At 46.3% G+C, this 20,525-nt stretch overlaps 2 non-coding genes across 2 annotated transcripts; one reads left to right on the top strand and one right to left on the bottom strand.

Moving 5' to 3' along the window:
• Positions 1-9,134: 9,134 nt before the first annotated feature.
• On the bottom strand, positions 9,135-9,208 carry trnan-guu (transfer RNA asparagine (anticodon GUU)). Its single transcript has one exon. It is a non-coding gene; the product is annotated as a tRNA-Asn (tRNA).
• A 10,132-nt stretch (positions 9,209-19,340) lies between these two features.
• Positions 19,341-19,412, top strand: trnaw-cca (transfer RNA tryptophan (anticodon CCA)). The gene has a single exon. It is a non-coding gene; the product is annotated as a tRNA-Trp (tRNA).
• The last annotated feature ends 1,113 nt before the right edge of the window (positions 19,413-20,525 follow it).

Below are 20,525 nucleotides of genomic sequence, written 5' to 3'. Positions count from 1 at the left end.
CGAGTAAAGACCCAGTCTACTCAATCTATCATCACAAGGTAACCCACTCATCTCCGGAATCAGCCGAGTGAATTGTCTCTGTACCCCCTCCAAAGCTAGTATATCCTTCCTTAAGTAAGGTGACCAAAACTGCACGCAGTACTCCAGGTGCGGCCTCACCAATACCCTATACAGTTGCAGCAGGACCTCCCTGCTTTTGTACTCCATGCCTCTCGCAATGAAGGCCAACATTCCATTCGGCTTCCTGATTACCTGTTGCACCTGCAAACTAACTTTTTCGGATTCATGCACAAGGATCCCCAGGTCCCTCTGCACCGCAGCATGTTGCAATTTCTCCCCATTCAAATAATATTCCCTTTTTACTGTTTTTTTTTCCCAAGGTGGATGACCTCACACTTTCCGACATTGTATTCCATCTGCCAAACCTTAGCCCATTCATTTAACCTATCTAAATCTCTTTGCAGCCTCTCTGTCCTCGACACAACCTGCTTTCCCACTAATCTTTGTGTCATCTGCAAATTTTGTTGCACTACACTCTGTCCCCTCTTCCAGGTCATCTATGTATATTGTAAACAGTTGTGGTCCCAGCACCGATCCCTGTGGCACACCACTAACCACCGATTTCCAACCCGAAAAGGGCCCATTTATCCCGACTCTCTGCTTTCTGTTAGCCAGCCAATTCTCTATCCATGCTAATACATTTCCACTGACTCCGCGTATCTTTATCTTCTGCAGTAACCTTTTGTGTGGTACCTTATCGAATGCCTTTTGAAAATCTAAATACATCACATCCATCGGTACACATCCAACATGCTCATTATATCCTCAAAGAATTCCAATAAATTAGTTAAACATGATTTCCCCTTCATGAATCCATGCTGCGTCTGCTTGATTGCACTATTCCTATCTTGATGTCCCACTATTTCTTCCTTCATGATAGTTTCAAGCATTTTCCCTACTACAGATGTTAAACTAACCAGCCTATAGTTATCTGCCTTTTGTCTGCCCCCTTTTTTAAACAGAGGCGTTACATTAGCTGCTTTCCAATCCGCTGCTACCTCCGCAGAGTCCAGAGAATCTTGGTAGATTATAACGAATGCATCTGCTATAACTTCCGACATCTCTTTTAATACCGGCATTTCATCAGGACCAGGGGACTTGTCTACCTTGAGTCCCATTAGCCTGTCCAGCACTACCCCCTAGTGATAGTGATTGTTTCAAGGTCCTCTCTTCCCACATTCCTGTGACCAGCAATTTCTGGCATGGTTTCTGTGTCTTCCATTGTGAAGACCGAAGCAAAATAATTGTTTAAGGTCTCAGCCATTTCCACATTTAGAAACATAGAAACATAGAAAATAGGTGCAGGAGTAGGCCATTCGGCCCTTCTCGCCTGCACCACCATTCAATGAGTTCCTGGCTGAACATGTAACTTCAGTACCCCATTCCTGCTTTCTCACCATACCCCTTGATTCCCCGAGTAGTAAGACTTCATCTAACTCCTTTTTGAATATATTGAGTGAATTGGCCTCAACAACTTTCTGTGGTAGAGAATTCCACAGGTTCACCACACTCTGGGTGCAGAAATTCCTCCTCATCTCGGTCCTAAATGGCTTCCCCCTTATCCTTAGACTGTGTCCCCTGGTTCTGGACTTCCCCAACATTGGGAAGATTCTTCCTGCATCTAACCTGTCTAACCCCGTCAGAATTTTAAACGTTTCGATGAGGTCCCCTCTCATTCTTCTGAAAACCAGTGAATACAAGCCCAGTTGATCCAGTCTTTCTTGATAGGTCAGTCCCGCCATCCCGGGAATCAGTCTGGTGAACCTTCGCTGCACTCCCTCAATAGCAAGAATGTCCTTCCTCAGGTTAGGAGACCAAAACTTTACACAATACTCCAGGTGTGGCCTCACCAAGGCCCTGTACAACTCTAGCAACACCTCCCTGCCCCTGTACTCAAATCCCCTCGCTATGAAGGCCAACATGCCATTTGCTTTCTTAACCGCCTGCTGTACCTGCATGCCAACCTTCAATGACTGATGTACCATGACACCCAGGTCTCTTTGCATCTCCGCTTTTCCTTATCTGTCACCATTCAGATAATAGTCTGTCTCTCTGTTTTTACCACCAAAGTGGATAACCTCACATTTATCCACATTATACTTCATCTGCCATGCATTTGCCCACTCACCGAACCTATCCAAGTCACTCTGCAGCATCATAGCATCCTCCTCGCAGCTCACACTGCCACCCTACTTAGTGTCATCCGCAAATTTGGAGATACTACATTTAATCCCCTCGTCTAAATCATTAATGTACAGTGTAAACAGCTGGGGCCCCAGCACAGAACCTTGCGGTACCCCACTAATCACTGCCTGCCATTCTGAAATGTCCCCATTTACTCCTACTCTTTGCTTCCTGTCTGACAACCAGTTCTCAATCCATGTCAGCACACTACCCCCAATCTCATGTGCTTTAACTTTGCACATTAATCTCTTGTGTGGGACCTTGTCGAAAGCCTTCTGAAAGGCCAAATATACCACATCAACTGGCTCTTCCTTGTCCACTCTGCTGGAAACATCCTCAACAAATTCCAGAAGATATGTCAAGCATGATTTCCCTTTCACAAATCCATGCTGACTTGGACCTATCATATTACCTCTATCCAAATGCACTGCTATGAAATCCTTAATAATTGATTCCATCATTTTACCCAGTACCGATGTCAGGCTGACCGGTCTATAATTCCCTGTTTTCTCTCTCCCTCCTTTTTTAAAAAATGGGGTTACATTGGCTACCCTCCACTCCATAGGAACTGATCCAGAGTCAATGGAATGTTGGAAAATGACTGTCAATGCATCCGCTATTTCCAAGGCCACCTCCTTAAGTACTCTGGGATGCAGTCCATCAGGCCCTGGGGATTTATCGGCCTTCAATCCCATCAATTTCCCCAACACAATTTCCCGACTAATAAGGATTTCCCTCAGTTCCTCCTCCTTACTAGACCCTCCGACCTCTTTTATATCCGAAAGTTTGTTTGTGCCCTCCTCAGTGAATACCGAACCAAAGTACTTGTTCAATTGGTCCGCCATTTCTTTGTTCCCCGTTCTGACTTCCCCTGATTCTGACTGCAGGGGACCTACGTTTGTCATTACTGACCTTTTTCTCTTTACATACCTATAGAAACTTTTGCAATCCGCCTTAATGTTCCCAGCAAGCTTCTTCTCGTACTCCATTTTCCCTGCCCTTTTCAAACCCTTTGCCCTCCTCTGCTGAGTTCTAAATTTCTCCCAGTCCCTGGGTTCGCTGCTATTTCTGGCAAATTTGTATGCCACTTCCTTGGCTTTAATGCTATCCCTGATTTCCCTTGATAGCCACGGTTGAGCCACCTTCCCTTTTTTATTTTTATGCCAGACAGGAATGTACAATTGTTGTAATTCATCCATGTGGTCTCTAAATGTCTGCCATTGCCAATCCACAGTCAACCCCTTCAGTATCATTCGCCAATCTATCCTAGCCAATTCACGCCTCATACCTTCAAAGTTACCCTTCTTTAAGTTCTGGACCATGGTCTCTGAATTAACTGTTTCATTCTCCATCCTAATGCAGAATTCCACCATATTATGGTCACTCTTCCCCAAGGAGCCTCGCACAACGAGATTGCGAATGAATCCTCTCTCATTACACAACACCCAGTCTAAGATGTCCTCCCCCCTAGTTGGTTCCTCGACATATTGGTCTAAAAAAACATCCCTTATGCACTCCAGTAAATCCTCCTCCACCGTATTACTTCCAGTTTGGTTCACCCAATCTATGTGCATATTAAAGTCACCCATTATAACTGCTGCACCTTTATTGCACGCACCTCTAATTTCATGTTTGATGCCCTCCCCAACATCACTACTACTGTTTGGAGGTCTGTACACAACTCCCACTAACGTTTTTTGCCCTTTGGTATTCTGCAGCTCTACCCATATAGATTCCCATTATTAAATCCCCCTTCTCATCTTCTAAGGGACCAACATTTACTTTCGTCACACTTTTCCGTGTTATATATCGGTAAAAGCTTTTACTATCCATTTTTATGCTTTGCACAAGTTTACCTTTGTAATCTATCTTTCCTTTCTTTATTGCTTTCTTAGTCATTCTTTGCTGTCGTTTAAAATTTTCCCAATCTTCTATTGTCCCACTAACCTTGGCCACCTTATACGCATTGGTTTTTAATTTGATACTCTCCTTTATATCCTTGGTTATCCACGGCTGGTTATCCCTTCTCTTACCGCCCTTCTTTTTCACTGGAATCTATTTTTGTTGAGCACTATGAAAGAACCCCTTAAAAGTACTCCACTGTTCCTCAATTGTGCCACCGTTTAGTCTGTGTTTCCAGTCTACTTTAGCCAACTCTGCCCTCATCCCACTGTAGTCCCCTTTGTTTAAGCACAGTACGCTCGTTTGAGACACTACTTCCTCACCCTCAATCTGCATTACAAATTCAACCATACTGTGATCACTTATTCCGAGAGGATCTTTTACTAGCTTCAATCATTAATTTTCTCTTTACATGTGATGAACTTTTATCCCTATCTCGTTTACACACTGTATTTTGGGAGAATGGTTTAAAATTTTAAGTGCTTATTGTCATGTATTCAACCAACATTGTAACCCATATATAATCTGACCTCAGTTGTACACTGTGAGAACAATGACCACTAGGTGGTGAACTTGTGGGAGACACTTCTAACCTGGACCTTCAGGTATAAAAGGGGAAGCTCCACCCACTTTCATCACTTGAGTGCTAAGGAATAAAGGACAGGCCACAGACTGACCTTCTCTCAAGCATGGGCCTCGTGTGCATTTCTACTGTATAGTAAGGATGTATCAATGGCGACGAGAAACTGGGATTTAAACCACGTGAGCATGGCCGCTAGCATAATAGACGAGAGATACTGTGTTACGGAATGGTTGGGACAGAGAATCAACATTGTTGAAGCAGCACACAGTTCTCCAAGCAGACAAGGGCAATCGGGTATGCCCCAAAATGTAGTCGAACCCAGAGGGGGAGTTCGACAGAGATAATGGCAAGCAGAACGGCGATTCACACCATTGCAAGGGACAATGTGGCCAGTAATGGGGCCATCAACACCTGTTAATGGCACACTTAAGGACAGTCACAGGGGTAGTCAGGGACGATTGACTAGCAAGGGATCTTTTGTTTCCAATAACAGCTCATGTTGGAGGCATGGAGGCACAAACTCAGTCGGAGATTGCAGAGATGAGCAAAATACCTACAGAAATTGCAGAAATGAATGCTGGGGGAAATCGCTGGAAGCTGAAGTTCAGTGAGTTCATGTGGAGCACGTATACAGTTCATACACCAGGACGCCACCGATAATGATGAAAGTGCTCCTCAGTGGCATCCCAGTATCAATGGAGCAAGACACGGGGGCTAGCCAGTCCCTGATGGGTAACAAAGAGTTTGAAAAGTTGTGGGCGTCCAAGGCCAGTAGGGCCAAAATTATCACCGATTGACGCACAGCTACGGACATACACCAAGGAGATCATTCCGGTGCTTGGCAGCTCCACGACAATCGTGACCCACAATGATTCGGAGAACAGGTTGCCGCTCTGGGTTGTCCCGGGGGACGGTCCCGCACTACTGGGGAGTAGTTGGCTTGCTGTCATGAACTGGAAATGGGGCAATGTTAATGCTATTTCCTCTGTGGAGCGAGTTTCATGCTCACAGATCCTGCACAAATTTGACTCATTATTTCAACCCGGCATTGGCACTTTCATGGGGGCCAAGGGAGTGATTCACATAAACCCGGAAGCCAGGCCAGGACACTACAAGGCCAGAGCGGTGCCGTACGTGATGTGGGAAAAGATAGAAGGTGAATTGAACCGCCTGCTGAGGGAAGGTATCATTTTGCCAGTCGAATTCAGTGACTGGGCGAGCCCGATTGTACCGGTGTTCAAGGCGGATGGGTCGGTCAGGATATATGGTGATTACAAGGCCACCATCAATCGGGTGTCACTCCAAGACCAGTACCCGCTACCGAGAGCGGAGGACCTCTTTGCGATGCTATCCGGTGGCAAACTTTTTTCAAAATTGGACGTGACCTCAGCTTACATGACCCAGGAGCTGGCGAGAGAGTTGAAGAAGCTGACCACCATCACGACACACAAGGGGTTGTTTGAGTACAACAGATGTCCGTTCGGGATTCGCTCGGCTGCCGCGATCTTCCAACGAAATATGGAAAGCCTCCTCAAGTCGATTCCAGGGACGGTGGTTTTTCAGGACGACATCCTCATCACGGGTTACGAGACTGAAGAACACCTCCACAACCTGGAGGAGGTGCGACGCAGACTGGACCGGGTAGGGCTGCGACTGAAAAAGGCGAAGTGCATCTTCCTAGCAACAGAGGTAGAATTCCTGGGGATGAGGCTAGGAGTAGACGGGATGCGCCCTACCTCGTCCAAGACGGAAGCGATCCAGAGAGCACCCAGACCCCGTAACACGACGGAGCTGCGTTTGTTCCTGGGGCTCCCGAACTATTTGGTAACTTTCTTCCCAAATTGAGCACGCTGCTAGAGTCGCTCCACGTGCTCCTAAGCAAAGGTCTCGAATGGGTCTGAGTGGACAGCCAGGAAAGGGCTTTTAATAGAGCACACAATTTGTTGTGTTCCAACAATCTGTTCACGCGATATGACCCATGTAAGAAACTTGTGTTAACGTGCGATGCGTCGTCCTATGGTGTCGGGTGTGTGTTGCAGCATGTCAATGCCAAGGGTCAGTTACAGCCGGTAGCTTATGCCTCCAGAAGTCTGTCCCAGGCAGAAAGGGCTACGGGATGATAGAAAAGGAGGCGCTCGCATGTGTATATTCGGTAAAGAAAATGCACCAGTACCTGTTTGGCAGGAAATTTGAGCTGGAGACAGATCACAAACCCCTCACGTCCCTTTTAGCCGTCAACAAGGCCATAAATGCAGACGCATCGGTCCGCATACAGAGGTGGGCACTCACGTTAGCCACCTATGACTACACAATTCGGCACAGACCGGGCACTGAAAACTGCGCCGATGCACTCAGCAGGCTCCCACCAGCCACCACTGAGGGGGCTACCGAGCATGCCGCTGAGATGGTCATGGCTGATGAAGATTTCGCAAGCGATGGCTCACCCGTGACAGCCCGTCAGACTAAAGTCTGGACAAATAGAGACCCGTTATTGTCTCTAGTCAAGAAATGTGTCCTGAATGGGGACTGGGCAGCCACGTACAGGGCATGCCCTGAGGAATTTAAACCATTTCACAGGGGCAGGGATGAACTCTCGATTCAGGCCGATTGCCTACTGTGGGGAAACCGCGTAGTCATGCCCCAGATGGGCAGAGAGGTGTTCATCAGAGAACTCCACAATGAGCATCCGGGCATTGTCATGATGAAGGCAATTGCCAGGTCACACGTTTGGTGGCCAGGGATAGATGCAGATCTGGAAGTTTGTGTTCGCAGGTACAACATGTGTGCCCAGCTGGGCAATGCGCCCAGGGAAGCCCCCCTTAGCCCCTGGCCATGGCCCGCCAAACCTTGGTCACGCATCCATGATGACTTCACAGGTCCTTTCATCGGAAAAATGTTTTTGGTTGTAGTAGACGCTCACTCCAAATGGATCGAGTGTGACATTTTAAATTCAAGCACATCCTCTGCCACGGTAGAAAGTCTACGGGCAATGTTCGCCGCCCACGGTCTACCGGACATCTTGGTCAGCGACAATGGCCTGTGCTTCACAAGCACTGAATTCCAGGACTTCATGGCAGGCAATGGAATTAACCATGTCAGAAACGCACCGTTCAAGCCAGCCTCAAACGGCCAGGCAGAACGAAAAGTGCAGATAATCAAACAGGGGATGCTCAGAATCCAAGGGGGTTCCCTACAAAGCCACTTATCACGCCTCCTGTTGGCCAACAGATCCCGACCACACTCGCTCACAGGGGTTCCACCCGCAGGGCTGCTAATGATAAGGATGCTCAAATGTCGTTATCCCTTATACACCACACCATGAAAGAAATTGTTGAGAGCAGGCGCCAATCACAATATAACTACCATGACAGGAATGCGGGGGCACGATATATTCGTGTAAACGACCCTGTTGTTGTCCACAACTACACTGCAGGACCTAAATGTCTCGCAGGCACTGTGATTGCCAAAGAGGGCAATAGGATTCTGGTAGTTAAACTAACCAATGGACAAATCTGCCGCAAACATGTGGATCAAACAAAAAGGAGGTTTAGCAACCCCATAGAAGAAGCAGAGGAAGAACACGATACAGAGTTCACTCCAGCACAGGTGACCGAACACTGGAACCAAAGGGAGGAGAGCCCAGTCACTGTGGGCAGTCCGGATAGACCTGAGGCACCGCAAACAGCAGACACACAGGCCAGCGCCCAACAACCGGAGCCCCAACTCAGGCGCTCTACAAGAAAGCATAAACCACCAGAGAGACTCAACCTGTGATCCCAAAAAGACTTTGGGGTCATGTATTCAACCAGCATTGTAATCCATTTTTAAATTCAAAACCTTATAAAATTGACGACATGCAGCCAACGTGCAAAAGTAAGAATTCTTTTAATCACCGTTAATTCGCCGATAACCTTCTTCAGAATGAAATAAATAATAATATAATTACTGAGGAACAGTGGTATCCTCAATCATTCATTTTATCTTTACATGTGATGAAGATTTATCCCTATCTCATTTACACGCTGTATGAGAATGGTTTAAAATTGTAAGTGTTTATGACCCAGTTGTAAAACCATTGATTGTGTGTGTGTCTATTCTTGATAGGAGGAGCACTTGAGACCGTAGTTCCAGTTCTATATATGTACCAATAGAATCAATATCCACCAGTTTCTTTAAACCCAATAACATAATTTATTTCTAATGGGCTGGATGGAGGAACATGATCCATGTAAAAAATTGTTATCGTTTTAATTGAACTGAATGCTCATAAAATATTGGAGTGGGAACTAATTGGATAACAGCACTGCTGGCAACATTTGCGGAATAGATTCGTGCAGCCAAAACGCACAATGACAACCTGGGACTGTGCGGCACCGAATACTCGGGGAAAAACAGTAAAACACTTCGTCCCTGGGTGGGCTCGAACCACCAACCTTTCGGTTAACAGCCGAACGCGCTAACCCATTGCGCCACAGAGACTGATGGACATATAAGGTGCAAAACATCCCAAACCAGGGTGTCAGTCAGTTAAAGCTTCAGATTGCTCCGACCGGGATGGAACTTGTCCACTCTCAGTGGTACTTTTCACAAATAAATGGAGGGACATTCATTGTGGATGTGTGGAAGCAGTCTGGTTCCGCACACTGCAGACACTTCAATGTCACCGCCAACCAGCTCTCCCACAACCGGTGTGATCTACCTTCCAGCCTTCCGGTGCCTTGTCTGTGACAAAGTATTCTGATTGTCCCGAAGCCTGTATTTGGTTTGAATTCCTTTTCAGCTCCTGACTGCGGATATTCCTGTGATTAAACGGGAACTAAATGCTTACAGGGACAGTTGGATTCACCGTTTCTTTGCTTGGTGAAATTTCAAAGATTGAAAGCAACGGACATCAACCCCAAACGTCCCGTGAGATGGAAGCCCAGTTGCTGTTTCAAGCTTGAATGCAGGTACAAGCAGAACTTATTCAAAGAAAGTCCAAATCCCTGAGACGCCTGATTATTTGCACCAAACTCTTTGCAAAGAGTTGAGGTACATGTTTGGTGATCTGGGCACATCTTTCCCCAAACTACAACACTTCAAACATAACTCAATGGCTGTAAAGCGCTTTGGGGCGTCATGAGTTCCTGAAAGGCACTGCAGATATGCAAGTCCTTCTTTGCAAAAGTTCGATGCAATTTCAAAATATGCGAGCAATATCAGGGCTCCTCTGGGACCCCTCGTAAATTTCAATTAACAACTCCGAAGGGAAATCACAGCCCGAGACCAACGAGCCAACTGTTTGACAAACGTGAAGATAAGGTGTAACCATGATCAAAGCATTTTTTTGTGTGTCGCTATTCAGTACATAAGAACTTAAGAACTAGGAGCAGGAGTCGGCCATATGGCCCCTCGAGCCTGCTCCACCATTTAACATGACCATGGCTGATCCGATCATGGACTCAGGTCCACATCCCTGCCCGTTCCCCATAAGCCTTATTCCCTTATCAGTTAAGAAGCTATCTCTGTCTTAAATTTATTAAATGTCGTGGCTTTCTCAGCTCTCTGATGCAGTGAGTTCGACAGATTTACAACCCTCTGAGAGAAGAAATTCCTCCTCATCACAGATTTAAATGGGCAGCCCCTTATTCTGAGATTATGCCCCCTAGTTCTAGTCTCCCCTATCAGTGGAACCATCCTCTCTGCATCCACCTTATCAAGCTCCCTCATTACTTTATACGTTTCGATAAGATCACCTCTCATTCTTCTGAATTCCAATGAGTAGAGGCCCCACCTACTCAACCTTTTCTCATAAGTCAACCCCCTCATCTCCGGAGTCAACCCAGTGAACCTTCTCTGAACTGCCTCCAAAGCAAGTATATCCTTTCGTAAATATTGTAAGTGTTTGTGATCCTCGCCCAATTGCCAGACGGACTGTTTGAATCGCCCCCACCTTACGAAAGTTCTAGATCCGAGAATTATTATTCTGAGTGTAAATTAAATGAGTCACGGAAAGGGATGCTTCAGTGATAAATCATAGTATATTTATTTGGTCTAACATACAATGTCTAAAACATGCACTGCTAAACGAAATCACTGTCTCTGTGGAGAAACACGCAGTAATTCCCTGGTGGATTCTAACCCCACCCCTACCAATGAATTACCCTCCCCAGAATAGCCCTGGAAAGCTTCACTTCTGAGAATACCCTGAGCCCTTACCCAGCTGGACTGGGATATCTGGTTACTGGCTTGGGACACTCGCGACCATGTTCACCACCACCCAGGCCGTTTCCTTGCTCAGCTCAGCTGTGGGAAGTCACTGCCTGGTCTTCAGTCTCGGTGGCTTCTTCTGCAGTACTGCGGCCCCTTCCTCTGGTACATCGATCGGTGGAGCGAGAGCGAGAGGGAGAGGGGGCTCTCTCTAGACACAAGCTGCAAGCTGCAAGCTCCAAGCTTCACACCAAGCTCCAAGCTAAAAATAAAGTGGAAAGGACCCTGTCTTTCTGGGAGTCTTGCTACCCCTATCTTTCCCGCCAATCTTTAAAACCCCTTTGTTTTTAAGCACGGGTACTTAGTCAGTGATGGGCCATCCCACCCATGCATTGGGCTGATGGCCCTGAGTCTGGGCATCTCTCTGAGCCTTTGTGTTGGGAAAGACCCAGCTCCTCCTTGGCTGGCCAGGCTGGTGGGTTCATTGTTCTGTGTCTCCTTCTGAGATGGAGGTGAGAAGTGCTTTTACAAATTAGAGTGGCTTTGTCAGTGGCCCCCCTTCCTGGCCGACAGCTCTTTTGTCAATGGATGACTGACAGCTCTTTTGTCCCAGCGAACTGCCATGCGGTCTCTGGAATTTTAACAAAACCAGCTTTTTCACATATCTGCGCAGGTTGTTCCCAGCACAGGGAAAATAGCCTCAGAAAAATAAAATCCACAAAATATTCTCGACTGAGTCCATTCTTTAAACAGAAACTTTGCGATGTCTTCATTACGCTCTGCTAATTATCGATGTTGTTACGTAAAAAGTGCGTTGGCATTGCAATGCATTAATGTAAAATTAATGAAAAGAAAATGCAATGTTTTGTCGAGTGCAAAACATGCAGTGCCTGCATTTCAAAAAGCATTGCTTTTATTCATCCTGCGGAATGCATATTGCACAGATAATCTCAGCACACATTGTGCAGGCAAAGGCAGCATTAGACAACAAAGTGATTTGTCCTCCGCTGATTTGTAGCAGATAACTGACGGTTGAGCACACAATTTGACAACTAGACTTGTAGATCAATCATCAATGAAAAAGGCAACAAAACTGCCCACCAGCACCAGGTGTCTTTCACTTGTTTGTCCCAAATTTTCAGCAGCTGGGACAACAAGAATTTAGGTTTGACCGAGATTTAAACTCAGATCACTAGATTTAAAGTCAAGAGGGCTCACCATTACACCATGGACCAACTATTCCAAAACTTTTGAAACATACTTCATCAAAGACAAGGCACTGGAAGGCTGGAAAGTAGATCACACCGGTTGTGGGAGAGCTGGTTGGTGGTGACATGGAAGTGTCTGCAGTGTGCGGGACCAGACTGCTTCCACACATCCACAATGAATGTCCCACCCTTTACTTGGGAAAAGTCCAACTGAGAGTGGTTAAGTTCCATCCCGGTCGGAGCAATCTGAAGCTTTAACTGACTGACACCCTGGTTTTGCATGTCTTGCAGTGTGTATCTGTGTTTCAATGGTTCAGCGAATTCGGCTGGTAACTGAAAAGTGGGTAATCCAAACCCATCTCCGGGCAAAGCCTTTTAATGTTTTTCCCCGAGGTTGTCATTGTGCATTTTGGCTGCACGAATATATTCCGCAAACATTGCAAGCTTTGCTGTCATCCAGTGAGTTCCCACTCCAATACTTTTATGAGCATTCAGCACAAGTAAAACGATAAAAAAATGTTTACATGGATCATGTTCTTCCATCCAGTCCAATCAAAATAAATTATGTTATTGGGTTTAAAGGAACTGGTGAAAATTGATTCTATTGATGCATATATCGAACTGGAACTTTGGTCTCAAGTGCTCCTCCTATCAAGAATAGACACACACACAATCAATGGTTTTACAACTGAGTCATAAACACTTACAATTTCTCATACAGCATGTAAATGAGATCGGGATAAAAATTCATCACATGTAAAGAGAAAATGAATGATTAAAGATACTACTGTCCCTCAGTAGCTATATTAATATTTATTTCATCCTGAAAAAGGTTATCGGTTATTTAACTGTGATTTAATTAATTCTTATTTTTTCTTATTAGCTGCATGTCTTCAATTTTATAAGGTTTTGAATTGAAAAAAGCTGTTACAGAAGTTACCGCCCTGACCTGGATCGAAGCTGTTTTTCGGTGGTACAAGGAGTGGTTTTACCCAATCATTTAAAGGTGATTTCAAAGAATGACGTGGCGTTAAATTCAGATCACGGTTACAATGTGTTTCGTTGTGAAACAAGTGGATTGAAAAGGACAATAATGACACCAAGCATTACGATGCAGCGCTGCAGCAATGCAGCGTTCCCTGGTGGTCCAGTGATTAGGATTCGGCGCTCTCACCACCGCGGCCCTGGGTCGATTTCCGGCCAGGGAAATTGCACTTCCATCAAAATTAAAACCTTAGAAGAAAGAGTTACTTGCATCTCATGTGGAAAAAAAGATTCATTGATTTAAACATCATTAATTAATCCATTGTAGAACTTCAATCATTTAATTTGCCCTGAGTATGTGAGGAACTTTTATCCCGACCTCATTGTATTTAAGGAACATGGTCCAGCCCCGGTATCTCCACCTGTGAAAGTAGGAAACTGCTGGAAATACACAACAGGACGGGTAGCCTTTGACAAACAATTAAACCCAGGTTACAGACTCTCTCACTTCCCCTGCCCTTTGCGGGACACTTGTTCCCCTTTAATTTTACAGACTGACTGAGTTCACTAACCGCAGGGAGAGAGTAGGTGTCTCCGCGGCCCCACTGTGCTAACATGGAAGATAACACGATGGGGATGTGGGGTGGTGAGTGGGGATCAGTGACATGTTTGTGTAAAGGGCAGCGGAGGAGAAGGATTGACAGCTGTCAGTGAGGGACAAAAGTTGTTTAAGGTGAGCCAACACATTCCCGATCAGCACAGAAGGCATTCACTGGTCAGCTGCCCTCTGCTGTACTTCTGGTCAGAGCGGTTTCCGCAGTGGAGCCGTTATCACGTTTGCTTTCCGCGCGGAAGGATCCCGTGCAGGAAGATTATGTTTAAACTTTCTGTGGATGAACAGCCATGGGCGAGTTTATTCTCCTGTCAAAAGGGTGACAGTGGCTTCTCCCTTATTCTTCAATTGCTCTTTATTTCACTTCACTAAATAGATATATTTGAGTGAGAGAAATTGTTCCAGAGTGTCACACACTTCATCTTTTGTTCCCTTTTAAACACATAAAATGAGGCCGGGGGAATAAATCCAGAAAACAAAGCCGAGGGATATAGACAAGAGGAAGAGAGAAGGGGAAATACTGCCTCTACACACGGGAGAAGTGTGAGCTTGTGGACCGGAGAAGTTGCAGCTGCTGGTGCTGTGCGTTTTATCGGGGAGGGACAGGGGGAGAGCCCGCCGAGCGACCGGAGAAGCTGAGAAGCTGCTGTGCTTTTCATCGGGTTTGACACTGTTTAAAAATGGCAGAGTGCCAAGTTTTCTCTCCCTACTGCCCATGTGCGAAGGTGTCAGCAGTGTTTTCAGCGCAGGCATTTGGCTCCGCCCCCCACTTCACCATCGACGCCACGCCAGGACTCCGGGGACTGTACACAGCGGCCAGGATGGGGCGAGTTTTTCCCCGAGCCATTTCCAGCGTGCAAAGTCGATGCGCTTGAGGTCAGTGCGCCGACAAAACTGCTTGGGGAAAATCTAGCCCTTGAAGAGTAAGGAGTACACTGAAGGAAATACAAATATATTTCCCGAGCAACTGTCAATTTTAATAACTTTTTATACAACCATCGAAACAGCCAAAAAACAGGGCACTCGGCCCATAGTACCTAATATATAGCTCACAGTACAAGAGTAAGGAAGTCTTACTACAATTGTACAGGGCCCTGGTGAGACCACACCTGGAGTACTGCGCACAGTTTTGGTCTCCTTATTTGAGGAAGGAAATAATTGCCTTGGTGGTGGTACAACAGAGGTTCACCAGATTGATTCCTGGGATGAGAGGACTGTCTTAAGTTGAGAGATTGTGTAGAATGGGCCGATACTCTCCAGAGTTTAGAAGAATGAGAAGTGATCTCATTGAAACACACAATATTCTGAAGGGGATTGACAAGGTAGATGCTGAGAGGTTGTTTCCCCCGGGCTGGAGTGTCTAGAACCAGGGGCCACAGTCTCAGGTTAAGGGGTCGGCCATTTAAGACAGAGATGAGGAGGAATTTCTTCACTCAGAGGGATATGAATCTTTGGAATTTTCTGCCCCACATGCTTGTGAATGCTGAGTCTCTGAATATATTCAAGGCTGCGTTAGATAGATTTTTCGGGAACCAAGGTATCGAGAGATCACTGGAGTTTGGAAGACTGATAGGGGATCTCATAGAAACATATAAAATTCTGACGGGACTGGACAGGTCCCGATGTTGGGGAAGCCCAGAACCAGGGGTCGGAGTCTAAGGGATAAGGGGTAAGCCATTTAGGACTGAGATGAGGAGAAACTTCTTCGCTCAGAGAGTTGTTAACCTGTGGAATTCTCTGCCGCAGAGTTGTTGATGCCAGATGTTAGATATATTCAAGAGGGTGATGTGGCCCTGATAGCTAAAGGGATCAAGGGGTATAGAGAGAAAGCAGGAAAGGGGTACTGAGCCGAATGATCATCCATGATCTTATTGAAGGGTGGTGCAGGCTCGAAGTGCCGAATGGCCTACTCCTGCACCTATTTTCTATGTTTCGATGTTTCTATATCCTGCTACTGCTTCTTTAATAATGGATTCCAACATTTTCCCAACCACAGATGTTAGGCGAACTGGTCTATAGTTTCCTGCTTTTTGTCCGCCTCCTTTTTTAAATAGGGGCATTACATTTGCAGTTTTCCAATCAGCTGGGACCTCCCCAGAATCCAGCGAGTGCATGTCCACAGATCACTGAAAGTAGCAGGCCAGGTAGCTAAGGTGGTTGAAAAGGAATATGGAATGATTGCCTTTATTAGCCGAGGCATAGAATACAAGAGATGGGGTCGGTGGGGCAAGTTTGGTCACAGCTGGAGTACTGCTTGCAGTTCTGGTCGCCATATTACAGGAAGGACATGATTGCACTGAAGATGGTGCAGAGGAGATTTACGAGGATGTTGCTGGGAGTGGAGAATCTTAGCCATGAGGACAGATTAGATAGGCTGGGTTTGTTTTCCATGGAACAGAGCTTGAGGGGAGACCTCATTGAGGTGTATAAAATGATGAGGTTCCGAGATATAGTGGATAGAAAGGACCTATTTCCCTTAGCAGAGGGAAACAAGGAGGCATAAATTTAAAGTAATTGGCCGAAAGTTTCGAGGGGAAATGTCTTCATGCAGAGGGTTGTGGGGGTCTGGAACTCACTGCCTGAAAGGGTGGTAGAGGCAGAAATCCTCACCACATTTAAAAAGTGCTTGGATGTACACCTGAAGTGCCGTAACCTGCAGGGTTATGGACCTCGAGCTGGAAAGTGGGATTAGGCTGGATAGCCTCGAGTTGGCCGGCGCGGACACGATGGACCGAAATGGCCTCCTTCCGTGCTGTAAACTTCTTTGATTCTGTGAACTTGTTTGCAAAGAGTTGAATTGATTTGGGCACATCTTTCTTCACATGACAACATTTCAAAGGCAACGCAACGGCTGCAAAGCGCTTTGGGGCATCATGAGTTCCTGACAAACGCTGCAGAAATACAAGTCCTTCTTTGCAAAATTTCAATGCAATCTCAAGGCTGGTCTGGGATTTGAAGCCAGGATCTTTCTGCAAATTTCAAGCAACAACCAACGAAGCAAGAATCATACCCCTAGACCAACAAACCACCTGCTTAGCAAATGTGTAGATAAGATGTAACCATTATTGAAGCATTTTTAATGTGTGTTGCTGTTCTTGATCGGAGGAGCACATGAGACGAAATTAGTGACTTGGCCTTTTCGACATGTCTTCTGAAGCGCCGCACGGTCCCACTCCTGCAGTCAATGAGCTGTTGGGACGTTAATGTATCCATCATCATCATCATCATAGGCGGTCCCTCGAAACGAGGATGACTTGCTTCCACGCTGAAAAAGGATGAATTCACAGGTGTTTCAATGAAGGATCCGAACGACATCCCAAAGGGTGGAAGATGCCTGTGCGTGGATTTTTTTAACGTGTGGTGGCCTTTGCACCCCAGCCATCACACGGGCTTGACAGAGCGAGGTCTTGGTCCAGTGGCAAGGGTTAAGCAAGACGACAGGCGACCAGCTCTGCTGCGCGGACCTAGTGCACACACATATCGCAGTGTGGGCTGGCCCGTGCTAACCCTGGGCCCCTGGCCCCGAACTCAAGCGTCTGCTGGGCACCGATCACATCCCTCTCCAGTCTCTCGCCGCTCCTTTGCCCCGATCTCGCCGCTCCTGCTGTATCTGCCCACGTTCCAATCACCGACCTGGACCTTGATGACGTCACACTTCGCTGCCGCCGCCCTCCTGCACCAGCTCGCGCTGCTCCCTGGAGTAATCTCCCGGGACTCCAAGCTGCTCCCAGGGCCGCTCGCCGTTCCTTTTATGGCCCCGACCTGCCGCTGGTGTTCTCCCGTTAGTGTATCCAGGCTGTGGGTGGCCACCCCGACCGCAGCAGAGGGGTTTCTGCATTAGTTCTGGGTGGGGACAGTATCTTTCCCCTTCTCTCTTCCTCTTGTCTCTATCCCTGTGCTTTTATTTCTCTATTTATTCCCCCTGTCTCAGTTTCTAGTGTTTAAAAGGGAACAAAAGATGAAATGGGTGTCACTGTGGAACAATTTCTCTCACTCAAAGTTAGACGCACTACCGTTGCACCATGAAGTCTAGGTAGCTAGCCTCTGATATTCAGGTTAATATATAAATATATATAAATATATCTATATGTATCATAACCGTTCCCTGGTGGTCGAGGGGTTAAGATCCGGCTCACCAAACTGGTTTCAATTCTCGATCAATTCATCGCATAAAAATAATTGAGGTTTGTGAGACGATTACTAATTGCTGTAAGCACCATGAATACCAATACTTTCTGTGATAGACCGAGCTCACAGACTATATGGCTTCTCCTGCCCTTTGCCGGGCACGTGTTCGGGGTTTAATTTTACAAACTGGGTGAGTTCGCTGATCGCGGGGAAACGGTAGGAGCCTCTGTGGCCCCACTGTGAGGATGTGGAAGTGAACACGGTGGCTGGGTGATCCGTGACATTTCTGTAAAGGGCAGTGGAGGAGAAGGATTGAGAACTTTCAGTGTGGGACAGAAGTTGTTTTCGGTGAGCCAACACATTCCCGATCAGCACAGAGGGAGCTCACTGGTCAGCTTCCCTCTGTTGGGGCTGCTGTGTCAGAGGTTTCTTTAGTGTAGTGGTTATCACATTTGCTTTATATGTGAAAAGTACCCGGTTTGATTATGGGTAGAAACATTATGTTTAAACTTGCTATAAGGGAACAATCGGAGGAGAGTTTAGTCTCCTGGATAATGCTGCCTGACCTGCTGAGGTTTCCAGCATTTGCTGTTTTTATTAGCTATTTATTCTCCTGGTAGAAATGCTCCCTTATTCCTGAATTGCTCTTTATTTAACCAATAAATAGATAACTTTCAGTGAGAGAAAACGGATCCACCGGGGACCTTTCGCGTGTGAGGCCAACGTGATATCCGCTACACTGCAGCCCATCAAAGGGTGAGAAACCACTCAAGATAAAGGATGAGCTCACAAATATCAGGGGCAGTGCAGTCTGGTCAACGTCAAACCCTCCTTTCTTATTCAGCAGAGGCATGAACTGGAGTCAGATGCCACAAAGTTTCATTAAAGATACAAATACAAGTAAAACTTCCAAATCGTTTCACTGTAAAATTCTTTCACTTTATTTGAAATCCGACTGCGTTGAATCTGAAAATGATCACCATGGGATTTTATCTTCGCTGCTGATTCTAATTTCTCTGCACGGAAGGAATAACCGGTGCTGTTAAATTTGACAAAAGTTGCCCCAGATTCCTGGTGACATCGGCAATACAGTGTGTAAAATGGGTCAACATGCTGAAGAACATAAGAACAAAAGAAATAGGAGCAGGAGTCGGTCATGCGCCCCTCGAGCCTGCTCCACCATTTAATACGATCATGATCGATGCGATCATGGACTCAGGTCCACTTCCCTGCCCGCTCCCCAAAGCACAGGACAAATGATTGAAGTATCGACTGTCCCTCAGTTAGCATTTCTTTCATTGTGCAAAAGAAGGTGACGCGTTAATTAATGATGCTTTTCCATAAACGCAACACAAAAGTTTAAGAAAAAAACATACGTTGACTGGCAGGTGAGCACTGCTTCTGACACCTGGTGGGAATGGGCGGGGAATTTAAAGCCCCTTGTATTGTGAAAGCTTCATATAGAGGAACATCTCAAACACATTGTGTAGGCCTCGTGGCGCAACGGTAGCGCGTCTGACTCCAGATCAGAAGGTTGCGTGTTCAAATCACGTCGGGGTCACTGTTCTTTCAGAATTAATATTTTCTTTGCAGTTTGCAAATAACCAGACCCTTGTTCCAAGGTCTGTCTCTCCGTCTCACTGTTTCCCCGGTGTCAGGCAGAGATACGCCTGCTGCCCTCATTTAATTCATGTGACAGGACACACAAGTTCCAAATCAACTTGCAGGTGGCCACACACACCGCCGAGCGGTCTGAGGTGCTGTGATTAGATCGCAGTTTTCTCTGGAGGTGTGGGTTTGAATCCAACTTCTGACATTTATTATTTTTAATCATTAAGCGAAACTCATTGTTTGACACCACGACCAACTCCTTAAAACTGGGATTCAGCAGTTCACCTGCTCGCTCAACATTTCCGTCTGACCTGGTGCTGAAAGTGGAGATGTTTCCGCAGTGTCGCAGTTAACACGTTCGCCTCACATGCGACAGCTCACCAGACGGGAATATTTTCTGTAGCTTTCTCCTCATGCATGCTCAGGGGCGAGTTTGTTCTCCTGTGAAAAGTTCATAAGATGATAAGCATGTAAGAATTAGGGGCCGGAATAGGCCATTCGGCCACTCGAGCCTGGTCCACCATTCAAGAAGATCCTGGCAGTTCCTCGACAGCAAGTTTAAACATCTGGGGCAGAGCCAACAGGCGACTGTCTGCAATCAGTGAGAGAACGGTATGTTTGGCAGAAGCCTGGCGAGCTCAGTCAGTGGAACATAAGACTTTTAATCTCAGGGTCGTGGTTTCGACACCCACATTGGACATTGACATTTTTCATAGAATTATAGAATGATAGAAGTTTGCAGCACAGAAGGAGGCCATTTTGGCCAATCACTTCCACCCCGGCCAACAAGAGGCGATCCAGCTTCATCTCACTTTCCAGCTCTGGGTCCATAACCCTGCAGGTTACGGCACTTCAGGTGCACATCCAAATACTTTTTACTTGTGGTATCTACCTTCGCCATTCTTCAGGCAGCGACTTCCTGACCCCCGCAAACCTCTGCATGAAGAATTTTACCTTCAAATCCTCTTTAAACCTTCTACCAATTACTTTCAATATATGCCCCCTGATTGTTGACCCCTCTGCTATCCACTATATCTACGCCCCTCATAATTTTATACATCTC

The sequence above is a fragment of the Pristiophorus japonicus genome, unplaced genomic scaffold, assembly GCF_044704955.1.
Source record: "Pristiophorus japonicus isolate sPriJap1 unplaced genomic scaffold, sPriJap1.hap1 HAP1_SCAFFOLD_233, whole genome shotgun sequence".
Lineage (NCBI taxonomy): Eukaryota > Metazoa > Chordata > Chondrichthyes > Pristiophoridae > Pristiophorus > Pristiophorus japonicus.
The sequence above is the reverse complement of the archived record's forward strand: the minus strand, read 5'-3'. Positions and strand labels throughout refer to the sequence as shown.